The following is a 10605-nucleotide window of genomic DNA, read 5'->3' as shown; positions in this document are numbered from 1 at the left end:
TGAGCACAGACCAAATGACCAAGGTTCTGACTGACTTATGAACTTCACTGACCTGACAATGATAACATGACACCCAACAGACAACATCTTTAAGGTGGACCCCACTAAGACCACCTTATTGATTCTTGGTGAATAAAAAAGAATTGAAGCGTTCAAAACAGACCTAGTGGAAACAAAAGGGGTTATGAGGAAACAATGTGCATTTTAAGAATAATAGAAGTCAAATTATGTTCAAATTTTTGCAAATAAAATGACTCTGACAGAGAAATAAGTAAGTAGTGTGTGAATGTGTGGGAATGGGAATGGCTGATTTCATTGTAATACATCTTTGAGGGACTTTAAAAGTGCCAATAAAGGTCTGATGTTCTGATGATCATTGCCAAATTTATATCTTAATAAGGCTTCCAGAATCTTTTTCGAAAAATCATATAAAGATAGCAAAGGTTCTACCTGTATTGAAAATACTGATAACCATAAGAAAGTTCATAGATCCGTCTTCAATTTTTCACAATACTTTTACAAACAGGGTATTTAAACTTTCATGTGGCCAAATGTCTGTGTTTGACTTTCTGTTTTTGTGAAATAAATGTCTGTTTCATGTTATGTAAAAATTAGAGTCCTCAACATTACCATAATAATATTAGGTCAGTTCTCTATGGTAAAACAAAAAGATTTTAACAGATGTTTAGACTTTTTCCAGTCAGGTTCAAAATGATTGAATTAGACTCAAACTTAACATAAGATGAAATGAACCTTAACAGAATTACTGGACTGGACTGAAATAGAGAAAACTTGAGTTAATTGAAACAAACTTTAGTTACTTGAACTAAAGACAAAGCTGACTGAAACTGTATGTTGTATCTATAAAACTGGGTAAGATAAACTAAGATTATAAGATATAATATGCCCTTCATTTTTTGTGTTCATCAGTGAGTGAGTTTTTATTTTTATTTTTAATAAGAACTAAACCAAGCATTATTTAAAATAATAGCAACTGCCAAAAATAGTGATCTCATTTTTAAATGTAATAAGGACATATAAAATATAATAAAAAAGAATAATAAGAATTTGGAAAAACAGAGGCTTTAAACCTCTGCAGGAACAGCACTGACACTGTCGAAAGTGGATCCTAATACAGGAATCTGGAAGCTCACTCTGGCGTGGACAGTCAAAGTCCATCCAAGGACACATTTAGATGAGGCAGAGGGACAAATACAGGGCTTAGCTGAGAGCAAAGAGAGCAACATGCATCCTGCCCTAGCTGCTGTCCCACCTGAACTGTGGTCCCAATCATCAACTGATGTAGGGCTTATAAAGGGGTTCCCACCATACAAGGTTAAACTAATATCTGAAAAAAGGCCATTAGTCCGCCAATACCCCTTCAAGCCAGAAGCTGAAGAAGGTACTAAGCCAGTAATACAAGATATGTTGAAGTCAGGAATATTAAGAGAAGCACCTGACGCTACATGCAAGGCATATCACACTGACATTGCTATTATTATCACAGCCAAACATAACTCTAAAAAGATGTGCCCTTTAAATCCAAGTACTCTAATACCTACTGCAGAAGATGGAAAACCACATTCTTATAAAGCAAAAGTTGAAGAAGACACAAAACCCAGACAAGACATTTCTCAAACCCTTATACCAGATTCATGTGTTGTGTTTGTAGATGGCTCAGCATCTAAAGATGAATATGGAAAGAATAGAGTTGGTTATGCAGTAACAACCATCGATAGGATAATAGAAGCTAAATCTCTACCCAATACATGCTCAGCCCAAACAGCAGAATTATATGCTGTAGTAAGAGCATGTGAATTACATGAGGGACAAATACTTACTATATACACAGACAGCCAATATGTTTTCAGATCAGTACATCACCATGCTAAGATTTGGCAAAATAGAGGTTTTAAAGCATCATCAGGGACAGAACTAACTCATTTCAACCTATTAAAGAGAAAATGTCAGATCTGCTATTTATAGACACAGACGTGCTGAAAGACGCCCAACAGTCAGCACCCGAGACAGAAATAAAGGCCTGGCTAAAGAGAGGAGCACAGAAAAAAGATGACATCTATCAGATAGAAGATAAACCAATCCTCCCAACAAATGTATACAACACAGCGGCTACAGTGACACATTGGGAAGACCCACTTGTCAAGGGGGAAATATGTCACATCTGGTAAAGCATTAATGCTACACTATACATTTTTCTGACTATGCAAAGAATTTTTGCAGATCATGCATAATTTGTTGCAAACACGGGGGAAGAAATATTGCCTAGTTGTAATAGATGAACCTAGTGACACATTTCTTCCCCACATATGGTATCCCACAGATTATAAGGTCAGATAATGGAACTCATTTTGTAAATAGTGTAATAGAACTAAGTTCTAAAGCATTAGGGTTTCAGTTAAAGATTAAGGAAAACAATGGAAGAAACAGGGAGGCCACGGTCCGAATGCCTATCCCTGGTTAATTATGGATGAGAATAACTCCAAATCAAACTGGTCTTACTCCATTTGCCACCTACTGTTCATCATTGTATAACTCCACCCACTATATTCTGAGCCTGAGATCACGTGACACCAAGTTGCTGATATAAATTTGTATTCTCAAAGAAATAGTACATGGCAGACCGTTTTCTCTGCCCTCTGACATGAATGAAATAGAGAAAGCACAACAGGAAACTTCATTAGCTGAGTGGATGAATAAAATGTTGCAGACAAAAGAAAAACAAATGTCCAGTGGTCTGCCGATAATCTCTGCTCCTATCCCACAGAACGACCTGAGGCCTGGAGACCTGGTCCTGATTAAGACACTCCACCGGAAGGATTGGAGCACTCCTCGGTGGAAAGGGCCGTTTCAAATACTCCTGACAACGCCCACAGCTCTGAAAATAGCAGAGAGGCCTTCCTGGATTCATAAAAGCCACTGTAAGCCAGTTTTGCCATTACAGGAGCCAAACCAACCGACGGGGTAAGCAGAAGGATGTCCGGGTTCAAAGGAGTTGGAGGACCCATATGGCCCAGCGTCTCAAACCGGTGAAGAAAACAGCTGATCTGCGCCCAATTATAAAATGGCTCTCTGTAACATGTGGACAGGACTGATAAGCCTGAGCTTAATTCTGGTAGCAGGACTCTTTCTCTATCTAAAGCAGGATCCACAGGAGGTGATACCGAACCAGAAGAGATGGACATCAGACGGGACCCATCTCAGACCATTGACGGAAGGACATGACACACACCCATTTCTGCAAAATTACTGGTATCGTTATGTGTATGACACAGCTAAAACTCAAAATAAAACTGATTGTTATGTGTGTTCTATAATGCCCGTGCATTCCCAAGGCCCCACCATATATGTCAAAGCTATGAACCTCACCGAGACAAGTTGCGCCATATCAATGGGCCTGATAGGATATACAAATAAAAAGTTATTTCTTATGCCAGACCAATCTTTCAGTAACCAGAGATTAAATTATAGTTGTGACCCAGAAAACTGCACTTGCGACAGAAAACAATGGCAACCTCTCAACATTACAGGGAAATCAGAACCATTCAAAGCATATGTAACAGACCCCGGAAATCATCGACACTGCATAAGACAAAATATTACAGGGAATCATACTCATTTTGTAGGGAATACTACAAAATGTAACTACTTCTACACTTACAGGAATAATCCCGGAAACGGCACATACTGGATAGAAGGGGTGGCATGGTTATGTGGTAATAACGCTTATTATGTACTTCCACCCAGTTGGTATGGTGTATGTGCCCCAGTTTTCACATCAGATCACACTGTGGTACTTAGTAAGCAGACTATAGTTATACCACATAGGAGATCAAAAAGGGAAATAGATGTTAAACCACATGACCCCATTTGGGGAACAAATGTCCCAGATGAATTTAAACTTTGGTCTAAAGATGATAAAACATTATTATCTCTCTTACCCTGGTTAGGTGTGGGCAAATTAATGCTGCGCGTGGAAACTTTAAGTTATCGATTTGGATTGTTTCTAAATAACTCCATAATAGTAGAAGAGGGTCAAAACACAGAAATGAGCGCTATGCGAGCCATGATAATTCAGAACCGCATGGCTTTGGATATTCTAACAGTATCAACGGGGGGCGTTTGTGTTCTATTGAATAACACCTGTTGCACATATATCCCAGATAATATACACTCTGCAAACATAACGGGAGCATTAAACAACCTACGGAATCTGCAAAATGTCATGGCACATGACCACCCAGATCCTAACTCTTCTTGGTTAGATTGGATGCTCACAGGGGGGTGGATAAATCTGTTTAAGGTTCTCTTAGTTGCAGTAATAGCATGCATGGGCCTTCTGTGTCTCCTGTCAATATGTATTATCCCATGTTGCAAATGCATGGTACAAAGAATAGTAACTCAGTCAGTCACGGTGGCATATGCAACACTGAACCAGGTGGAAATGCACGAAAATGAAGGGGACTATTATGATGACATGTTGTAAATAAATCACATCGAAAGCCTGAGTGTACTCATACATTGTATTTCATAAAATGATCTTACAGCAGAAAATCGAAACAAGTTGTTGCTTAAGTGAAATGAGAAAAAGTACAATGATGACATAAACAGGGCAGATTTTTAAATTCCTTTATTATGTTTCACTGTTTTCATTAAGTATTATTCTTTTATTTTTATGATTTCAAGTATTATTCTTTTATTTTTATGATTTCAAGTATTATTCTTTTATTTTCATGATTTCAAGTATTAATCAACATTTAACTTTTAATGGTTGCCGAGGGCGGTATGAGTATTTCCCACAAAATATAATCTGTTTACCGTCCGTGGGTTTCTGCTCATACAGAGTATTTTTCTTATTCGTTTTTATATTAAATGTTTTTAATTGTGATAAAAGGAGGGACTGTTGGATGGGTGCAAAAACTTGTTATCACTCATGTAAAAACTGTGTTGCAAGGCACCTGCACTATGCCTTCCTCCCTGTGTGTGTGAATTATTGTTATCTCTGTGAGAACCAGCCTCCTTTCTGTCTCACACACATACTGAATTGTCTGTTGAATTGTGTATATAAATAAAGAGATAGGGTGTCAAAACTTTGTAGTTGCACTGCAAAGTGGGCTACCCTTGCTGCAAGTAACTCTGACTGTATCGTTCTTACCTCTGAGTTGACTAAATAATACCTAACACTAAGCCTATTGTACTTCTGCTTTCCGGAAATCATCGTGAACATATTTCCTTTTATGTATTCCCAGCAGGTACTCAGGCTTTGGTTTTGGGTTACCCTTGGTTGTGCAAGCATAACCCGCACCTTAACTGGACCAAAGGTAGAGTTGAGTCTTGGTCCACCAGTTCTCATATTACCTGTGTAAGAGCTGCAGTTGTACCTACTCCTGTAGATTTTACTGTTGAAGAGAATTATTCTCCTGATTTATCACAGGTTCCTGAGATCTACCACGACCTTAAGCAGGTTTTCAGTAAGTCCGAAGCACTTTCCTTACCTCCACATAAACCTTACGATTGTGCAATTAACTTACTTCCAGGAGCTACTTTTCTTCTAGTAGTCTTTATCCCATTTCCAAACACGAGCAACAGTCTATGGAGAAATATATCAACGAGTCCCTCTCAACTGGCTTAATCCGGCCTTCCTCCTCACCCTTGGGCACGGGTTTCTTTTTCGTTAAGAAGAAGGATCGTTCCTTACAACCATGTATTGATTACAGGGTACTAAATTACATCACTATCAAGAATAAATACCCTCTTCCACTACTTTCCTCTGCTTTCGAACCGGTATGTGAGGCCACTATCTTCTCTAAACTAGACCTTAGAAATGCTTACCATTTAGTTAGGATCCGCCAGGGGATGAGTGGAAAACAGCTTTCAAGACTCCACTTGGACTCTTCGGGTACTTAGTTATGCCTTTTGGACTCTGCAACGCACCAGCTGTTTTCCAGGCTTTGACCTCTACCAAGACCAGTTTTCTTTGGACTCCTGCTGCTGATCAGGCCTTCAGGATCCTTCAGGAGAAGTTTGTTCAGGCTCCCATCCTGATTCACCCGGATTCCTCCAGGCAGTTCGTGCTGGAGGTTGATGCCTCGGACAGTGGAGTGGGAGCTGTACTCTCCCAACGATCAAGTGATGATAGCAAGCTTCATCCGTGTGGTTTCTTTTCATGTCGGCTCAGCCAAACCGAATGTAATTATGATGTTGGAGACAGCAAACTGTTAGCTATTAAGCTAGCTTTAGAAGAGTGGAGACATTGGTTAGAGGGGGTTATTCATCCTATACTAGTCTGGACTGACCACAAGAACCTTGCTTATTTACAAACAGCTAAGAGACTGAATCCTAGACAAGCACGGTGGTCACTCTATTTTTCTCGGTTTAAGCTGTCCATCTCTTTTAGACCTGGAAGTAAGACCGTGTCAGGTTCAAACAACCTAAAATACTTATAACATCTCAAAAAAAAGAGAAAGACATAGAATTAGTTATTTCAACTCGCTGCGAGGAGAACGGACAGAGATGTGCTTTTCAGTTACAAATCTCCTACCGCTCTGAAAACCATCTGTCCGTACCTCTCTTTTTATTATCTTTGGGCGTCCCTAGTTACAATGAATGTCGCTTCTAAGGATGGGAAAAACAGCTGCATCGTATACAGGTCATAAACACCATTATCTTGTAACAACACACTTCCACAGTCTCCATCATCTTAAGATCAGTGTGTCCTCTGTTCAGCACAATCAGCCTTCATCTTTATGACCTCCTCAAATGTGACTGCTTCCTTTCCAGCTCCACCTTTGATCCTTGCCTGCAGACAAACTCATCACATCCTTACTCACATATACATCATGAAAGGTTATAAGATCAAATAGTCAAGTTAAAGAAAAGGAAAAAATATAAGATAAGAAGAAATATAAAAGATAAAAACTATATAAAATTATTCCAACAATTCCCCACTGTTTATCTTATATTTGCTCATATTCTCATATCACTTAAACAGCCACTTCTTTATGATTTTTAACTGCAAGATTATTTTTCATGAGCACAAATATAATTACACTCAGAAGCAATTCTTTCCACTAATCCAGCACTTTGAGGGTGGTAAGTGCAATGGTTTCTCAGATTTATGTGAAACATAATTCCTATTTTCTTTATTATTTGATTTACAAAATGGGCTCCATTATCACTTTATATTTTCTCTGGAATTCCATATCTGGGAATTATATCTTTACACAGTGCTTTTGCTACAGTCAAGGCATCTGGATGTTTAGTTGGAAATAGTTCTATCCATTTAGAAAATGCATCTATAATGACTAAACAGAACGTTTTCCCTTCACTGTGGTTTAGCTCAATAAAATCCATATGAATTGTTTGGAAAGGGTATTTTGGTTTTGGAAATTGTCCCATCCGTGGTCTTAAATTCCCTTGTGGATTATGTTTTGCACATGTTAAACATGTTCTACAAAGACTTTTTGAATAAGAGTTAAATCCATATGCTCTATAATATTGATGTATCTGTCCTACCATACCCCTTGTTGAGACATGTGAAACACCATGGCTCAATACTGCTGCCCATTTGTATAGGTTCTTTGGTAAGATAGGCTTGTTATCTGGTCACATATAGATTTCATCTTTTAATGCAGCTCCATGTTTTTTCCACATTGCTATCTCCTGTGGTGGGCTTTGTTGTTGCATCTCTTTTAACACAATATTGTCTATATTATGTTGTTTTTCCATTACTAATATTTTTATTTGTCCAGCTGCTGCTGCCTTTGCTGTCTTATCTGCAAATGCATTCCCTTTTATGACATCACTTGTGCCAGAAGTGTGAGCTGCACACTTACAGACTGCTAATTTTCTAGGGATGTGTACTGATTTCAGTAAGTTTTTTAACAAATCAGCATGCGTTACTGGTTTCACAGTAGATGTTACCAAGCCTCTATTTTTCCAATATTGAGCGAATGTATGCACTGTTGCAAATGCATATTGACTATCAGTATAAATAGTTACTTCCTCATCTGCAAATAGTTTGCAGGCCTCAGTTAGTGCAATTAGCTCTGCAGCCTGTGCAGAATAATGTGAAGGTAATTGCTCCGCTTTTAACACTGTATCTTTCGTCACTACTGCATATCCTGTTTGTGTCTTCCCTCTCTCATCTTTTCTGGAGGAACCATCTACATAAACTATTTTGCCATGTAAAAGAGGTTGATCCTGCAAATCACTTCTTGTTTTTGCTTCTTTGTCTGCTAATTCTTGACAATCATGTTGAATTCCATCTTCAGGTGTGGGTAACAATGTTGCTGAGTTTAAAGTGGCGCACCTTTCTATAGTTAAGTGTGGTTGTGACAGTAAAGTTGACATGCAGGACAAATGTCAACAATGTAATAATGCTGAAACTGCATGGGGAGCTTGGTTTTTAACTGGAAAAATGGGGGTGTTACATGGTGAGTCCTCGCATTTTATTATCACCCCTGCAGTTATTAAATCCTTTATTACTGGTTTTATTCCTTCACGTGGATCATGTTTCAAAGGGTATTGTTTTACACTGGGCCTATATTCTGTTTTTGCCCTGATTTGGACAGGTAACGCTCCTTTTACTAAGCCTACATCAGTAGGGTCTTTTGACCATAACTTATCAGGGACTTCACTCAATAACTGTTCCTCCTGTTCAGTAAGGAATATTTCTCATTGTTGCTTTGTATGCAAATGTATCCCTTCCTGCACTGTCACTGTCTAGAATAAGGGCTTCCTAGTTAATCCTGTGGATGCACTGATTTCTGTATTCATTGTTGTTGCAAACCAGTCTGTGGCATCCTTTCCCCTCGGCACTATTCTTCCCATGTCCTGCCACTTGAGTTCTTTATCCTTGAATAAAGATATGTGTGGAGGTGTCCACATTTTGCAGAGCTTCCTAGTGTCTTCCGCTAACACTACTTCAGCAACTGACATACTGTTCCCATCTGCATAAACATAAGTTACCATGACTTTGGTAGGGGTTACTTTAGTTAATGCTTCTTCATAAGTTTTATCTGGTCCAGGAGTATTATTATACCACATGGTAATATGTAGATCATATGGTGTCATCTGATCTTGTAGTCGAGTAATGACATTTCTTCCTTCTGTTAATAAAGCTGTCCCTAGGTTTAGGGGTGGCTTATTCGGAACATCCAGTGAGTAGTGGTAATAAGGTGGTCCCACTCCTTTTAACACGAAATAATCTCCTTGGCTGAGTTCTGCTTTTCTCTTTACTACAATATGTCCTTCTGAGGTCAGAATTAATGCTAACCCCAGATGTAGTAATCCATCTCGTCCCAATAGATTCAGCGGACACTCAGGGAACATTAGAATAGATAGCTGGCATGACTGTCCATTGGGATCTCTTATCCAAACTGGTTCAGACTCACAGACTTGTGTCAATTTCCCACTAGCTGACCTTACTGTTATTTGCTGATCACTAAGTCTGGAATTTGGGATTGTTTCTCTACAGGTGGTCCTGCATGCTCCGGTATCACAAAGAAAAGTAATTGATTTTCCATTCAATAGTAAGGTAACTTCAGGTTTAATGCTATCTAGGGAGAGAAGGTCCTGGAAATTTAGGAGGACATCCTGCCCGTGTGTTTTTGTTTTTTTGTTTTTATTGGTGTCTGAGGTACTAGGAACAATTTCACTTGTTTTCTGTCCTAGTCATGCTGAATTATTATTTCTCCGTTCAGGACAATCTCTGGCCAGATGTCCTTCTTTCCCACAACACCAGCACCCTGAGGTGTATTGTCTGTAGTTTCCTCTGCCAACTCCTCCTCTCTGACCCCTGCAATTTTGTCCTCTGCCTCTAAATCCTCCTCTTCCTCTGTTGTTCTGACAATAAATCTGTTCTTCTTCTTGCTGAAAAAAGGTGTTGGCTATCTTTTTTTGTTTTTTACTCTTCATTACTTTTTTCTGCATGGAGGGCATGATTAACATAGTCTTCTAGATTTGCTGTGGGGAACCCTATAAAATGTCTCCTTACCCAGGTATTAATTTCATCCCTGGAACCAGCATGTAGTGCATTTTTTAACTGCTGTCGATAAACTCCTTGCTCGTTTTCATCTTCTTGTAGACCACTATGTATTTTAAACACTTTTGTCAGTCTAATCCTATATTCTTCAAAAGGTTCTTCCTCTTTTTGTTTCACTCTGGCTATTTCTGCGTAGTCAGCTCTGCGTCTGTATCTAACTGTAAGCCTATCGATTAATCCCCTCACTCTGTTTGTTAGTTCCTGGTCATTATGTGCAAGTACTGCGTTATTGTGTATAGGGTTCCAATTTCCCCTAACGTGATGCCAGTCAGTTCCTGTGACTGTCATCCATACTTGTTGAACTTCCTCACCATTTAAATGATAAGATCTCCTAAGACTCTCCAAATCTTCTCCACACTGAATGGGATCCTCTTTGGGGGAGGTTACTCCCTCCACAGCCTTTTTAACATCCTCCATTGTCCATGTTCTATATACCAAAATGGCAGGAGGTTGATTATTTCCAATGTTTGGATTGGCCACCTGTATCATGGGATTTGTTTCTGCTAGACTAGGGTTTTTGTCATGAGATAATTTAGGAGCTG

This window comes from Girardinichthys multiradiatus, chromosome 12 (genome assembly GCF_021462225.1).
Source record: "Girardinichthys multiradiatus isolate DD_20200921_A chromosome 12, DD_fGirMul_XY1, whole genome shotgun sequence".
NCBI classification, from domain to species: domain Eukaryota; kingdom Metazoa; phylum Chordata; class Actinopteri; order Cyprinodontiformes; family Goodeidae; genus Girardinichthys; species Girardinichthys multiradiatus.
Note: the sequence above shows the minus strand (reverse complement) of the source record.